The sequence below is a fragment of the Oncorhynchus mykiss genome, chromosome 25 (assembly GCF_057628025.1).
Source record: "Oncorhynchus mykiss isolate SJ-2025 chromosome 25, ASM5762802v1, whole genome shotgun sequence".
Lineage (NCBI taxonomy): Eukaryota > Metazoa > Chordata > Actinopteri > Salmoniformes > Salmonidae > Oncorhynchus > Oncorhynchus mykiss.
This window is the reverse complement of record NC_143046.1, coordinates 29,200,141-29,217,707: the sequence shown is the minus strand read 5'-3', so window position 1 is coordinate 29,217,707 and position 17,567 is coordinate 29,200,141.

The window sequence follows — 17,567 nt, the reverse complement described above, 5'->3', positions numbered from 1 at the left end:
CATAGAATGTTCCCATAACTAAAGGAAAAAATGGACACAAACATCAGGAGAACATTACTAAAACGTTCTCTCCCCCTAGAATTGTTAGCTGGGTTGTTTATCACACACTACACCCTGCAAAGAAAGTGGAAGTGAAAACTGGTGGCTAACCTTTCTGACCGTCTCACACAGGATATGATTCACAAATGCGTCATTTACTTTCTATACTTCCACTGAATGAGTTGATCCAAAAGAATAGAGCAAAGCAATGGATATAAATCAAATTGAAATGCTTACTTACAAGCCCCTGACCAACAATGCAGTTTAAAAAATATGAATAAGAAATAAAAGTAACAAGTAGTTAAAGAGCAGCAGAATAATAACAATAGCGAGACAATATACAGGGGGTACCGGTACAGAGTCAATGTGCGGGGGCACTGGTTAGTCAAGGTAATATGTACAGTGCCTTGCGAAAGTATTCGGCCCCCTTGAACTTTGCGACCTTTTGCCACATTTCAGGCTTCAAACATAAAGATATAAAACTGTATTTTTTTGTGAAGAATCAACAACAAGTGGGACACAATCATGAAGTGGAACGACATTTATTGGATATTTCAAACTTTTTAACAAATCAAAAACTGAAAAATTGGGCGTGCAAAATTATTCAGCCCCCTTAAGTTAATACTTTGTAGCGCCACCTTTTGCTGCGATTACAGCTGTAAGTCGCTTGGGGTATGTCTCTATCAGTTTTGCACATCGAGAGACTGACATTTTTTCCCATTCCTCCTTGCAAAACAGCTCGAGCTCAGTGAGGTTGGATGGAGAGCATTTGTGAACAGCAGTTTTCAGTTCTTTCCACAGATTCCCGATTGGATTCAGGTCTGGACTTTGACTTGGCCATTCTAACACCTGGATATGTTTATTTTTGAACCATTCCATTGTAGATTTTGCTTTATGTTTTGGATCATTGTCTTGTTGGAAGACAAATCTCCGTCCCAGTCTCAGGTCTTTTGCAGACTCCATCAGGTTTTCTTCCAGAATGGTCCTGTATTTGGCTCCATCCATCTTCCCATCAATTTTAACCATCTTCCCTGCTGAAGAAAACCAGGCCCAAACCATGATGCTGCCACCACCATGTTTGACAGTGGGGATGGTGTGTTCAGGGTGATGAGCTGTGTTGCTTTTACGCCAAACATAACGTTTTGCATTGTTGCCAAAAAGTTCAATTTTGGTTTCATCTGACCAGAGCACCTTCTTCCACATGTTTGGTGTGTCTCCCAGGTGGCTTGTGGCAAACTTTAAACAACACTTTTTATGGATATCTTTAAGAAATGGCTTTCTTCTTGCCACTCTTCCATAAAGGCCAGATTTGTGCAATATACGAATGATTGTTGTCCTATGGACAGAGTCTCCCACCTCAGCTGTAGCTCTCTGCAGTTCATCCAGAGTGATCATGGGTCTCTTGGCTGCATCTCTGATCAGTCTTCTCCTTGTATGAGCTGAAAGTTTAGAGGGACGGCCAGGTCTTGGTAGATTTGCAGTGGTCTGATACTCCTTCCATTTCAATATTATCGCTTGCACAGTGCTCCTTGGGATGTTTAAAGCTTGAGAAATATTTTTGTATCCAAATCCGGCTTTAAACTTCTTCACAACAGTATCTCGGACCTGCCTGGTGTGTTCCTTGTTCTTCATGATGCTCTCTGCGCTTTTGACGGACCTCTGAGACTATCACAGTGCAGGTGCATTTATACGGAGATTTGATTACACACAGGTGGATTGTATTTATCATCATTAGTCATTTAGGTCAACATTGGATCATTCAGAGATCCTCACTGAACTTCTGGAGAGAGTTTGCTGCACTGAAAGAAAAGGGGCTGAATAATTTTGCACGCCCAATTTTTCAGTTTTTGATTTGTTAAAAAAGTTTGAAATATCCAATAAATGTCGTTCCACTTCATGATTGTGTCCAACTTGTTGTTGATTCTTCACAAAAAAATACAGTTTTATATCTTTATGTTTGAAGCCTGAAATGTGGCAAAAGGTCGCAAAGTTCAAGGGGGCCGAATACTTTTGCAAGGCACTGTACATGTAGGTAGAGTTGTTAAAGTGACTATGCATAGATAGAGTAGCAGCAGTGTAAAAGAGGGGGGGGGGGGCAATGCAAATTGTCTGTGTAGTTATTTGATTAGATGTTCAGGAGTCTTATGGCTTGGGGGTAGAAGCTGTTTAGAAGCCTCAAGGACCTAGACTTGGTGTTCCGGTACCACTTTGCGGTCGCAGAGAGAACAGTCTAGGGTGGCAGGAGCCTGACAGTTTTTTAAGGGCCTTCCTCTGATACCGCCTGGTATAGAGGTCCTGGATGGCAGGAAGCCTGGTCCCAGTGATGTACTGGGCCTTACGCACTACCCTCTGTAGTGCCTTGCGGTCGGAGGCCGAGCAGTTGTCATACCAGGTAGTGATGCAACCAGTGCTCTTGATGGTGCAGTTGTAGAACCTTTTAAGGATCTGAGGACCCATGCCAAATATTTTCAGTCTTCACGACTGTCTTGGTGTGCTTGAACCATGTTAGTTTTGTTGGTGATGTGGACACCAAGGAACTTGAAGCTCTCAACCTGCTCCACTACAGCCACCGTCGATGAGAATGGGTGTGTGCTCGGTCCTCCTTTTCCTGTCGTACACAATCATCTCCTTTGTCTTGATTACGTTGAAGGAGAAGTTGTTGTCCTGGCACCACACGGCCAGGTCTCTGACCTCCTCCCTAAAGGCTGTTATGTCTTTGTCGGTGATCAGGCCTACCACTTGTGTCACTGGAAAACGTAATAATGGTGTTGGAGTCGTGCCTGGCCGTGAGGTTATGAGTGAACTGGGAGTACAGGTGGGGACTGAGCACGCACCACTGAGGGGCCCCTGTGTTGAGGATCAGCATGGTGGATGTGTTGTTACCTACCATTACCACCTGGGGGCGGCCCGTTAGGAAGTCCCAGATGCAGAGGGAGGTGGTAAGTCCCAGGGTCCTTAGCTTAGTGATGAGCTTTGAGGGCACTATGGTGTTGAACGCTGAGTTGTAATCAATGAATAACATTCTCACACAGGGGTTCCTTTTGTCCAGGTGGGAAAGGGTAGTGTGGATCTAGTGTGGGTCTAGGGTTTCTGGGATAATGGTTTTGATGTGAGCCATTTAAAGCACTTCATGGCTACAGATGTGAGTTCTACGAGTCGGTAGTCATTTAGGCAGGTTAGTGTTCTTGGGCACAGGGACTATGGTGGTCTGCTTAAAACATGTTAGTATTACAGACCTCAGACAGGGAGAGGTTGAAAATGTCAGTGAAGGCATTTGCCAGTTGGTCAGCGCATGCTCGCAGTACATGTCCTAGTAATCCGTCTGGCCCTGCGGCCTTGTGAATGTTGACCTGTTTAAAAGGTCTTACTCACATCGGCTACGGAGAGCGTGATCACACAGTCATCCGGAACAGCTGGTGCTCTTATGCATGTTTCAGTGTTTTGTCTCAAAGCGAACATAGAAGTGGTTTAGCTCATCTGGTAGGCTTGTGTCACTAGGCAGCTCTCGGCTGTGCTTCCCTTTGTAGTCTGTAATGGTTTGCAAGCCCTGCCACATCCAACGAGTGTCGGTGCCGGTGTAGTATGATTTGATCTTAGTCCTGTATTGACACTTTGCCTCTTTGATGGTTCATCTGAGGTCATAGCTGGATTTCTTATAGGCTTCCGGATTAGAGTCCCGTTCCTTGAAAGCGGCAGTTCGAGCTTTTAGCTCAGTGCGGATGTTGCCTGTAATCCATGGCTTCTGGTTGGGGGATGTACGTATGGTCACTGTGGGGACGACGTCATTGATGCACTTAGTAATGAAGCCAATGACTGATGTGGTGTACTCCTCAATGCCATCAGAAGAATCCGATGTACGCGTCTCTGTGTGTGGAGTATAGGTGGTACAGAGTTTTTTTCCTCTGGTTGCACATTTAACATGCTGCTAGAAATTCGGTTAAACTGATTAAAGTTTCCCTGTATTATAGTCCACTAGGAGCGCCACCTCTCAATGAGTTTTCCTGTTTTCTTATGGCGGAATACAGGTCATTGAGTGTAGTCTTAGTGCCAGCATCGATCTGTGGTGGTATGTAGACAGCTACGAAAAATACAGATAAACTCTCTAGGTAGATAGTGTGGTCTACAGCTTATCATGAGATACTCTACCTCAGGCGAGCAAAACCTCAAGACTTCCTTAGATATTGTGCATCAGCTGTTGTTTACAAATAGGCATAGTCCGCCCCCCTTGTCTTACTAGACGCCACTGTTCTATCCTGACGATACAGCGTATGTATGTATGTTGATAATGTCGTCATTCTGCCACTACTCTGAAACATATCTTCCTCGTAGGCCGTCGATTTTAATTTTCCAATGATTGCACGTTAGCTAGTAGAACTGAAGGCACGGGGGGGTTATTCAATCACCAATGAATTCTCAGAATGCAGCCTGACCTCCGTCCTCTTTTTCTCCGCCGTCTCTTCACGTAAATGAAGGGGATTTGGACCTGTTCCCGGGAAAGCAGTCCTTCACATCAGGCTCGTTAAAGTATATTAAAAAAAAGCTTCTGCCAGTTCGTGGTGAGTAATCACTGTTCTGATGTCCAAAAGTTATTTTCAGTCATTAGAGACGGTAGCAGCAACATTATGTACAAAATAAGTAAACGCAAAAATACAGACAAAAAAGCACAAATGGTTAGGAGCACGTAAAACGTCAGCCATCTTCTCCGGCATCGAATAAAATACACATTTTAGCTGCGTCATCAAATTAGTTTTAAAACCTCTAAGTCCACTGTTTAGGGGACCTGCATGGCTCTGGTACTGTACACCATTTGTTAATAAATAGATCTGTGGACACCGAAGATCGAAACGGCTTGCATTGAGCGGTATCCCTGATTCTCACAGTCAGGAGTATGTCTCTGAAATCTGACACCACTTGTAGCTGGGATGTCTCACCGACCATTTTGTTTGGTCTTCGGACTGTCCATCAACTCCTGTCTGAGCCCTTCGTCACATCTGCTAACAATGCATATGCTTGGACTCCTTACATCGTAACGCAACAGGAAAGTGGTTTCGTCGCTGTAGCACATTGCGTTCAATTTGTAGCCAGTAATCTAAAATAATTCATAGATGGACAAGATTAATATTAGATGAAAGGCAGGTTCCTAACAAGTTCAGGAAGCCAAGCTAGACTTCTGTGAGATGTCCACAGTGATGGAGGCTGATGTTAAGATCAAGAAAGATCTTTAGAAAATATGCACATTTTCTCTAAGGCTAAATACAGTGCATTCGGAAAGTATTCAGACCATTGACAATTTCCACATGTTAACATGTTACAGCCTTATTTCTAAAATTGATTAAAATGTTTTTTTTCCCTCATCAATCTACACACAGTACCCCGTAATGACAAAGCAAAAACTGTTATTTATACATTTTTGAAAATGTGTAAAAATGTTTTAAAAGGAAATATCACATTTACATAAGTATTCAAACCCTTTACTCAGTACTTTGTTTTAGCACCTTTGGCAGCGATTACAGCCTTGAGTCTTCTTGGTTATGACGCTACAAACTTGACACACCTGTATTTGGGGAGTTTCTTCCATTCTTCTCTGTAGATCCTCTCAAGCTATATCAGGTTGGATGGGGAGTGTCACTGCACAGCTATTTTCAGGTCTCTTTAGAGATGGTCAAAAAGGTTCAAGTCTGGGCTCTGGCTGGGCTTCTCAAGGACATTCAGAGACTTGTCCTGAAGCCACTGCATTGTCTTGGCTGTGTGCTTAGGGTCGTTGTCCTGTTGGAAGGTACCTTTTCCCGCAGTCTGAGGTCCTGAGCGTTCTGGAGCAGGTTTTCATCAAGGATCTCTCTGTACTTTGCTCTGTTCATCTTAACCTCGATCCTGACTAGTCTCCCAGTCCCTGCCACTGAAAAACATCCCCACAGCATGATGCTGCTACCACCATGTGTCACCGTAAGGATGGTGCCTGGTTTCCTCCAGACGTGATGCTTGGCATTCAGGCCAAATTCTTCAATCTTGGTTTCATCAGGCCAGAGAATCTTGTTTCTCATGGTCTGAGATTCTTTAGTTGCCTTTTTGCAAACTCCAAGTGGGCTGTCATTTGCCTTTTACTGGGGAGTGGCTTCCGTCTGGCCACTCTACCGTAAAGGCCCGATTGGTGAAGTGCTGCAGAGATGGTAGAATCTTCCAGAAGGACAACCATCTCTGCAGAGGAACTCTGGAGCTCTGTCAGAGTGACCACATCCCTGACCAAGACCCTTCTCCCCCGATTGCTCAATTTTGCCGGACGGCCAGCTCTAAAGAAGAGTCTTGGTGGTTCCAAACATCTTCCATTTAAGAACGATGGAGGCCACTATTCTTGGGGACCATCAAAGTTGCTGACATTTTTTGGTACCCTTCCCCAGATCTGTGCCTCGACACAATCCTGTCTCGGAGCTCTATGGACAATTCCTCCAACCTCATGGTTTGGTTTTTGCTCTGACATGCACTGTCAACTGTGGGACCGTATATAGACAGGTGTATGTGCCTTTCCAAATCATGTCCAATCAATAAAATGTACCACAGGTGGACTCCAATTAAGTTGTAGAAACATCAAGGATGATCAATGGAATCAGGATGCACCTGAGCTCAATTGAATCTCATAGCAAATAGTCTGAATACTTATTTAAATAATTTTGACCAAAAAGATGAGATGAACCGTATGCAGCATTACTAGTTATTGTTTATGGTCCACTCATAATTACTGTTGGGGATTACCTAGATACCATTTTAGATTATATTTAGTTACATTTAAGAGGTTAGTAACCCACTGGGCACACCACATGATAGTACTTGGCTGTGACCATAGGCGGGTGGTGGCATCTTCATTGGGGAGGATGTGCTCATAGTAATGGCATAAATGTAATGGTATTGAACACAAACACATGGTTTTCATACGTTTGATACCATTCCAGTCAATGCATTATGAGCCTTCCTCCCATCAGCAGCCTCCTGTGGTTGAGACGTTGATCAATGAGATTACATCCTACATTCACCCACTCCAAAAGACAGCCAATAGTTAATTGAATTTCCAGTGTGTTATCACTATGCTTTCACCCACCTCAAATTTGATTGGTCACACAGATGTTATTGCGGGTGTAGCGAAACGCTTGTGTTTCCAGCTGCGACAGTGCAGTAATATCTAACAATTTCACAACATTTACCCAATACACACAAATCTAAGTAAAGGAATGTAATTAAGAATATAAATATATGGACAAGCAATGTCAGAGGAGTATAGACCAAGATACAGTAGAATACGGTATATAGAGTTGAGATGAGTAATGCAAGATATGTTAACATTAAAACCAGACTAATTCAGTGCCACAGATTGAATTAACCCAGCAGAAGATACGTCGCCTTTAAATATTGATATTTGGTTGCGTTGACAACCAAACACAATTGAATATAACTAAATATCATTCCATTTGAAATCAACCAGAGCTTGAAGCCCAATGCCTATTCTATTGTCTATTCTTAGTTGAATTGAAACAATAGCTGTTGATGACTTTACAAATGCTTCATAGTATTTAGTTTCTCTCAATCGTTCTCATGATAGCTCATTGGTAAGTCAGTGACAAATAACATAGCTAAGCAGGGTTTGGTTAAAACCTTGGCTGGGAGTCTAAAGGGTTGCTAAAGATATATTTTCCAGTAGGAGGTGTCGCAAAGCCTAATGTTTTTTTTCTGATCGTGGATCTAGATCTGATGTTTGTTTTTTTTTAAAGTACAAATTCAATATACACTACATGTACAAAAGTATGTGAACACCCCTTCAAATTAGTGGATTCGGCTACTTCAGCCACAACCGTTAATGACCAGTGTATAAAATTGAGCACAGTCATGCAAATCGCCATAGACAAACATTGGCAATAGAATGGCCTTACTGAAGAGTTCAGTGTATTTCAACATGGCACCGTCATAGGATGCCACCTTTACAACAAGTCAGTTCGTAAAATGTATGCCCTTCTAGAGCTGTCCAGGTCAACTGTAAGTGCTGTTATTGTGAAGTGGAAACTGCGAGGAGAAATAACGACACAGTGCTGGCCCGTGAGTGCTGAAGTACGTTTTTTTTTTTAAAGTTTATTTAAAAAAAAATGTTTTACTTTTTTTTAAATCGGCAGTCCTTGGTTGCAACACTCACTACCGAGTTCTAAACGTCACAATAACTAGAGCTTCATGAAATGGGTTTCCATGACCAAGCCTAAGATCACAATGCGCTATGCCAAGTGTCTGCTGGAGTGGTGTAAAGCTTGCCGCCATTGGACTCTGGAGCAGTGGAAATGCGTTCTCTGGATTTATGAATCCTGCTTCACCATCTGGTAGTCCAGACGAATCTGGGTTTGGTGGATGCCAGGAGAATGCTAGCTGCCCCAATGCATAGTGCCAACTGTAAGGAGGAATAATGGTCTGGGGCTGTTTTTCATGGTTTGGGCAAAAACAATAAAGAACAATTTAGTTATCTTGCCCCATCACTGCAACTCCCCTACGGAGAGGCGAAGGTCAAGAGCCATGAGAGGTCAAGAGCCTCTGAAACATGACCCTGCCAAGCCGCACTGCTTCTTGACACACCAATGTGCCGCACCAATGTGTCAGAGGAAATACAGTTCAACTGGTGACCTAGGTCAGCTTGCAGGCACCCGTCCCACCACAAGGAGCAGCTACAGCGCAATTGGACAAGGAAATCCCAGCTGGCCAAACCCTCCCCTAACCCGGATGACGCTGGGCCAATTGTGAGCCACCTCATGGGTTTCCTGGTCACGGCCGGCTGTGACAGAGCCTGGGAATGAACCCTGGTCTATAGTGACGTCTCAAGCACTGCGATGCAGAGCCTTTGACCTCTGTGCCACTCGGGAGGTCCAGTGAAGGGAAATCTTAACCCTACAGCATACAATGACATTCTAGACTATTCTGTGCATCCAACTTTGGGGAAAGCCTTTTCCGGTCTCAGCATGACAATGCCCCCATGCACAAAGCGAGGTCCATACAGAAATGGTTTGTCGAGATCAATGTGGAAGAACTTGACTGGCCTGCACAGAGCCCTGACCTCAACCCCATGGGGAACAGGCCTAATAGCCCAACTCCATATTAATACCCATGATTTTGGAATGAGATGTTTGTCGAGCAGGTGTCCACGTACTTTTGGTCATATAAGGTATTTTAAACAAGGTTTGTCTGTTGAAATTCAGTTACCATGACACAATCCTGTGGTTGAAATTGCTCCCTCAAAATTATTTTTTGACAAACTACATTGACAAACTACATTGAAACAATGTTGATTCAACCAGCTTGTACCCAGTGGGAAGACATTTTTGGAAATCCGCCCCTCTTTCAAGTATAGGTGCCCAAAAACCCACACTGGTTACAGAAAGAATTAGTCATTGTCAACCACACCAACGCTTGAGAGGCCAATGTTATCCCACAAATCAACAGCGGGGATGGTTGGTTTTCATCAGAATTCTGTAAATTGCTGTAAGAGCCACCCCCAGCCTCCTCTCATAGTGAAGCATTTGAGTTGGACCACAGGACGAGCAAGAATGGAAAGACTGCTAGCTTGAAGGCATGTTAAGATATGTATGGTTTTACTGAAAGTGGAACAGTGTTCCACATTCACATGCAAAATTTCACAGGTGGGTTGTGGGCAAAAAGTCATCCCCTGTGGCTTGCCTCAAAACAGACCCCAGAGTTGATGTAACCTTTTAGCTTGAAGGTGCACTATGCAGAAATCACTCTGCCATTTCCTGGTTGCTAAAATGTTAACAATTTCCCTAATTTCAGGTTGTGACAAAACAAGCAAATAGTGTAGAGTATCATTGCACCATCTAAACTGCTGTTTAATATATTTTCCATAACAAAGAGTATTTTCAGCTGGTGTACAAAACCGAAAATAAAAGATTTGAGAAAACTTGAGAACAGGAAGCATAGAAATAGCACACAGAACAGATCTCCCGCTTCTTAGACTTGTTTTCAATGAGTGACAGATCTATAACTCACATTTCTAGGCGCATTTGGTCAGGTCGCCCCAAAAAAGTTTGTTATTGCCGCTTTAACCTGTAGTGACACCCCATCCCGTGAACGGGACCGTAGACAAGCATTTGTGTAAGTTTATCATAGCCTAGCATAGCATTATGCCTTGCTAGCAGCAGGCAACCTTGTCACGGAAATCAGAAAAGCAATCAAATTAAATAGTTTACCTTTGATGAACTTCAGATGTTTTCACTCACGAGACTCCCAGGTAAACAGCCAAAGTTCATTTTTTCCCAAAATATTATTTTTGTAGGTGAAATAGCTCTGTTTGTTCTTCATGTTTGGCTGAGAAATCGCCCGGAAATTACGGTCACCACAACACCAAAAATATTCCAAATTAGCTCCATAATATCGACAGAAACATGGCAAACGTTGTTTAGAATCCATCCTCAAGGTGTTGGGACAATTCGTTTTTCAGTAGGACCGATTGGAGTAATGGCTACCTCTGTATTTTGCGAGAATCTCTCTCGGAGCCACCATGTGACCACTTACGCAATGTGGCCGCCTACGGCTATTCTTCAACAGAAATGCGTAAAACTACGTCACAATGCTGTAAACACCTTGGGGAATACGTAGAAAGCGTAAGCTCGTTGATGGTACATTCACAGCTGAATAGGGAGTCATTGGAACGCAGCGCTTTCAAAACCTGGGGCACTTCCGGATTGGATTTTTCTCAGGCTTTCGCCTGCAACATCAGTTCTGTTATACTCACAGACAATATCTTTACAGTTTTGGAAATGTTAGAGTGTTTTCTATCCAAAGCTGTCAATTATATGCACATTCTAGCATCTTTTCCTGACAAAATATCCCATTTAAAACGGGAACGTTTTTTTCCCAAAAATGAAAATACTGCCCCCTAACACCAAGAGGTTGGGACTGCAGTTGTGAAGCTTTCTAACAAAAAACATTTAATGATACAAATACTCACTCGTATCGCCATTCTTTCACTTACACACTTCCCTTTTACTGTATGAATATTGTACGCTCCGTCTATGTGGAACTAATATCATTCATCTGCTTTTAAAATTGAATGAGTATTTTAACACCAGCGTTTGAGCTTGTTTTTCGCTTTTTGTGCTAATTCAAATGTAATTCAATTGGGGGGGGGGTTAAATCCTGGAGTTAAATCAGCCATTTGTTTAGCCCAGTTGCACTAGAGAAAATGACTTTGCTTGCACTCCAGGCACCATAAAAGGTACTTGAAGCACACTCAAGTCCTAATTTCCTTCTCTAATAGCCAATACAAGTTGGATGCTAACAACTGGGTCAGGATCTGACCTCCCCCATGGAACCAAAGTTAAAAGCACTTTCTAACTAGTTCTCCCCGAATTTTTACCCCTGGGTGCAAAGGAGAAGTTTCTGTATGTGAGCGCATTTGAGTGGTAAGGCTACACTAACCAACTATAAACGAAAGTCAAAGAGGTGCCTCTGCAACAGCCAAACATCAGACACTAATCTGTTTATCCAACAAGGCTCAGAGTAACATGGCAGTGTTGCCATAGTTTAGAAGTTTATTTGATGTAAAAAAAAAACTCATCACACACACCCACCAACTGAAATCCTGTGTGAACATGGTATAATCAGCCTCAAATATCACAGAAATGTGTAGCCACTGTATGAATCTCGGCAAAGTTGGTTCCCGCTTCAGTCTCGTCACATTTGCGTCAAAACCAAACAAACACCCTAACAATTAGGGGACAAGAGAGGCTCCCACTATGCAGGTGATGAAAGGCGGTGATCAATGACTTGATGTCAGATCTTACAAGCCTGCATAAGTATTTTTCATATCAGCTAACCACATGTTGCAGGGCATACTTATTGTTTTCATTCTCTCCTTCTACTCAGACCTGGGACACCAGGTGAGTGCAATTAACTACAAGGTAGAAAGAAAAAAAACAGAAGTGCTTCAGTCCTCCTGGATCAGAATTGCACAGCCCTGTAAATCTGGTGCCCGAAGGCACTGATTGACGCATGCAACGTGTGAGCAGAGGGACACACACACACACACACACACCGTAGAGGAATCACAAGGTGGAACTCAAGGGAAGATTATGGTCAAGTCAGGATTTCTCAGTAAATGGAAAGATTCTAATTTAATCCTATTGAGTCAAGCAGTTTCCATAGCATTTCATCAGCAGACTCATTTGGAGTGGTAGTCTACTTCCGAAATGGCACCCTAGTCGCTTTATAGTGCACTACAAGAGCCATGTTCAAAGGTAGTGCACTATAAAGACAATAGGGTGCCATTTCGGACGTAGACTACCACTAAATGTCTTGGGTTAACACTCTGCACTAGCAGTAAAAGAGGACTTAAGACAAACGAGGGGGGGAAAAAAGCCTGAAACTTTCATTTTCATAATGCACATTGCTGAACAGAGAAATGACACAGTTTGAAGTGTTCCATTATTAAATGCAGCCTTGGCAACAGTTTTTTTTTTTACTACAAAAATGTTTTGGCATCAGTTTAGTTTCCTTGCATCTAAAATATGAACAATGACATACATTGCAACAATATAGCAACTAATACAGCAGCATATTAACATGACTGGCAAGCTGTCTAGACAAAGTTCATCAATACACAACTGCCATAGCACTAAATTCTACATTATAGGCATAAGGGAAATACACATTTATATTTAGTATGATGATCAGTAACAGACCAGGGTTTCCCCTTCTCTCTGGTGGTATGCCCCTTGAGCTATAGTATTTGTTTAATTTGTTCAGAGCACTTTGAATAGGAAGTATCAAGAACACTTCTTTTTAACGAGACTGTCCTTGAAAGAGATCATGTTTTTATATTTTCTCAACTGCAGTATTGATCTGACCATTTTTGTACCCCCCCCCCCCCCCCCCTTTCCTTTAAATGTATTTCCATATCGTTTGTTGAAATCCGATTGTTTTTTGCAAATTATTTTGATTCGACAGAATTGGCTGTAGAGCAAAAATATTATGGCGGTCCGCAAACAATCGTTTATGTACACGACGCCACATACTGTAAAGTAAGATAAAATCATGATCTGCCCAATTCTGTACTACCATGAAAATAAAATTCTAAACCAAATAAATCCCTAGCTTCTACCACACCCTCCCCCAAAACCCCCTCCCAATTAAACTTTCTCTATATCATGCTGAAACACTCCACCCTTTGATTGTTCAGCATGTCAACAACCATTTCAACAATAACATCTGTTACCCCCAATATGTCTTTTGCCGTCTCCACAATAACCTTCAACCTGGCATTTTGAAATTGATAACCTTACCAATAAAAGTTATGAAGTCAACTTGATTCATTATTAAAGTATCCTTTGATGCTACACATGGATGAGCACAACATTTCTGAACAGGCCTCAAAACCCTGCCAGGACCATGAGAAGCATCAGCCCTGACAGTAGGTCCACTTACTACAGGTACATCCATGTAATCTCCATCAGTAACCACTGTAGTTCTACCAATCTGTTTCACGGACTCTTCATATGACACATCATGACTGATCCTATATCTCTGAGCTTCTCTATCCTCTATCTGTACCTGGCATCCACCAAATGCTGCACTGTGTTCTCCCCCACATGTACAGCACTTAACCTTCACATTGCTTCTACATTCACCATAATCATGTTCCCACATATTTTCTTTACACTGAGCAACTACAGTATGTCCCATGCTTTGACATTTAAAACATTTCAGTGCATATGGGACAAATTCTAACATAGAATTCCTTAGTTTCAATCTGTACTTTGCCCAGCAAGGCTTTCTCCTACCTCAGCATCACTGATAAGCTTTCACTTCTTTGACCTGCTTTCCTACTGATGAAACCTTTGGCCTCAATCACTCTGCCTCCCATCATATTTTCTTTAATGTCATCTGTGGACATAGATATTGGGATCTGCCATGACTGTCCTGTGAGGATCCAAATGGGTCAGATCAGGTTTGCAATGAATAGATGTCGGCAAGATCCTCTCTCCCCACATAGGGGGGAGGGAGCTGTTGGGGGTGGGGGGGGGGGGGGGGGTGGACATTTCACACCCTGTTGTAAATCAAGGAAAAAGAGAACATCCCTCTCCAAATTCACACAGGAATGTTCCTTTGTCTCCACCAACAGTTTCCCGCAGAAACTCTAACATGTTCTAAAGCTAATACTGGGACAATATTTCTAACATAGAACGTGGGGAATGGCCAGAGGTGATCTAAAGAATGTCATATGGGTTATTTTGTGATGCCATTAAAAATGTTATAAAGGAAATACTGTAACTTAAAGTATAAACACTACATGTACAAAATCTCCCTCCTCTACATTGTGCATGAAATATGAACAATTATGAAAGTATTTGTTAAAATATTTTTGGAGCCAGAGAATTTGCTTTCTATAAACATGTACATAGCCTGACAGAACCGTCCCTTTCGACCAGAGTGTATAAAAAGATTGGTAAAGAAATTAACATTTAGACCAGAGAGGCATGTAGCTGCAGCTCACGTCCAAAGTGGTTTGAACTCTGACTATCAACACGAAGTAGAGGCGATAAACTCACCTCCCGGACAATCACTGGTACAGCTGATTAGCGGTCCTAAGTAAAGTATCTAGAAAAGCTAATTTAAGTGGGACCATTCTACTACTCTTCTCAAATCACTGTAGTATGCTACTCTCAGCGCAGCTGGCTAGCCTATCTTCAAATAATGATTTCTTCCAGAGCAAGTGGAAACAGAGTGAGCTCTAGTTCTGTTCAGGACTACACAACGGGTCACTGGATTCCAGGTGACGGCAGAGGAGAGCAACAGTAGAAGAGACTGTGTGCCGCGGAAAGACGCAACCAAACCCTTTCCAAGAAAGTTTGGTTCCGACATAGATAAATGGCAAATGCAGACACATACACGTAAATACATTCATGATTTCTTACTCCAAATGGGCGGCGGTTAGTGTGCAAAGTATATGATTAATTGGAGAGTAGTTCCTAAAATGTATCAACGATAAGTGTCTTTCTATCTCCTTTGTAACAAGCCGCCATATGTTGTGTCAGTCTGCTAGGGACCTTTTTCTAATGTATTAAGTGTGTCTGTTTATCCTGTGTTAGTTAGTTAGTAAATCAACCGATTTGTGTAGTACTGAATCATAAGTAAGGCTGGGGCTTTTGCAGATGCAGGAGCTTACAACTGTTCAGAATGATGATATGATACAAGGTTATGATTAATACGTTGACTGTTTTATGGATGTGATAGGTAAAGACCTTGAGTTTAATTCAGGAGATGGTAACGCTAAAACAACCGCTCGTGGTTCCCCAAATCCTAATGAGTTAATTGTTACATAATTCATTTCAATTAGGTAACAATTAAACATAGTTGATTATCTGATGACTTATCTAATGAAAGACCCCAGTGATGACTCCCCTTAACCTAGCATACGCAGCAGGTACATGGCTTTTAATCTTCATCCCATTACGTTTCCATTCTCAAAATCTTCTCTTGCTGAGCCTGACTACCACACAATATTAACAATCTACCATTTCCAATTAACCGAGCTATTTTCACTTTACTGCATTAGTTAGTCAGATAGGGCCTCACTTACACCCTGTGGTCGCAACCACTTCCCACTCCAACACATCATTACCACTTCCCACTCCAACACATCATTACCACTTCCCACTCCAACACATCATTACCACTTCCCACTCCAACACATCATTAACACTTCCCACTCCAACACATTATTAACACTTCCCACTCCAACACATCATTACCACTTCCCACTCCAACACATCATTAACACTTCCCACTCCAACACATCATTACCACTTCCCACTCCAACACATCATTACTCTTGCTTCCTACGTTGGCCCTCTTTACTAGACACTCCACTGCTCTCTTTTTCCCCCATGTCTTTCCACTATGGACCATCGACAGCATTCAGCCCTCGAACTTCTATGATCAGTGTATATCACATTATCCTCACACAGAATCAAAAGATCAAGGATACTGATTTGACTTGTGTCAGATTGCATAGGGAATCTCAGGTGCTCAGAACAGGAGTTAAGAAAAGCTTGGAACGCCTGGAGCTGTTTTGCATCACCCCTCCATAAAACAGAAATATCAATGCACCATTTCCAAATAATAACGTTATGCACATTTTTTTATTGGTGAGATGATTGATAATTGACTGTTTCTCCATGTAACCCACATACACATTAGCATAGTTAGGAGCGATAGGGGATCCCATAGCAGTACTAATAGTCTGGATAAAGAAGTTGTTTTGAAACATTAAATAGTGAGTACTATTTCAGTATTTCAGCCAATGTTATAATGCATGCACTGAAGGGTAGTTCATTTGGATCACGTTGCAAAAGAAGAAGAAAAAATGTTCCATGGCTTCAATACCGCCCTCATGTGGAATATTAGCAAAGATTTGTATATCTTAATTAACCAAGAGAACACAGCCTGTCGTTTCCAATGTGAACAAATGAGTCAGAGGGCAGAACATTCAAGAGAGTGGGCAGAGCCAAGCATGAGATAGCAAGATCCTATTGGCGCGTTCTAGTCTGCATCTGCATATTTCCGTTAGGGAACGCAACCTATGTGCACGTGCAATAACTCAATTTGCCTTTGTTTAAGAGTGCAATGACATTTTTTACACATTTTGCAAAGGGTAAAGTCTAGAAAACTTAGTCCACTCTGTTCATAACATTCTAGTTTTGGGAACCGAAAACTATTGAGATCAAATGTTTCATTGAGGAGAGAATTTTCAGTATGTTGGCAAAAATCTCTCGTTCCATCATCTCCCACTGCCAGCCAGTGGGCTTCTTCTCACTACCATATTTTGATGTTGACAGTGTGTAACGAGTCAACATCAAAAGTAACTAACAAAGTATTCTCAGGGAAAGGATAACATATCAGGAAGTGATGTTGCAGGCTAGCTCAGTGCTGCCCCCTCTCTGAGTAACTCAAGTTGTAGGCACACTGGGCTACTGCAGGCTGTCATTAGCAACTAAACTATCCTTGTATCTTCTGTGTGTGATTTTAAAATACAAATTGGTTCAAAGAAATACATCTGGTGTATTAAATGCAATTACTTCCTTGGTGGCTTCCATGAGAGGGGGCAGTCGTTCTCCTCTGTTCCCAGGTCATGGTGTTCTTGGTTTGGATTTGTGTTGCGGTTCCTGTCCATTAGTGTTTCGTATTTGTCATGTTTTGTGTGGACCACAGGAAGAATAGCTGCTGCTTCTTCAGTAGTGAATGGGAATCTGAAATACAAATCCAAATGAGAGTGTGGTTCCCCCAGCCCAGTAGAGGGGCGAGGGGGGGCGCTCTCAGGGGGTGTAGTGCCACTCACTCCTCAAGCCACAAAGGGGGGAATTGCTGGGGTTCCTGTAGCCTAGTGTATGTGGAGAGCCGAGCAAGTGCTGTTTTGGGACCAGGGAGGGGTGTGAGAGGGGTGTCCCGGGGGTAGTGTTCTCCTCTCTGCTGCTCTGCTGCGTGTTGAAGCCGTA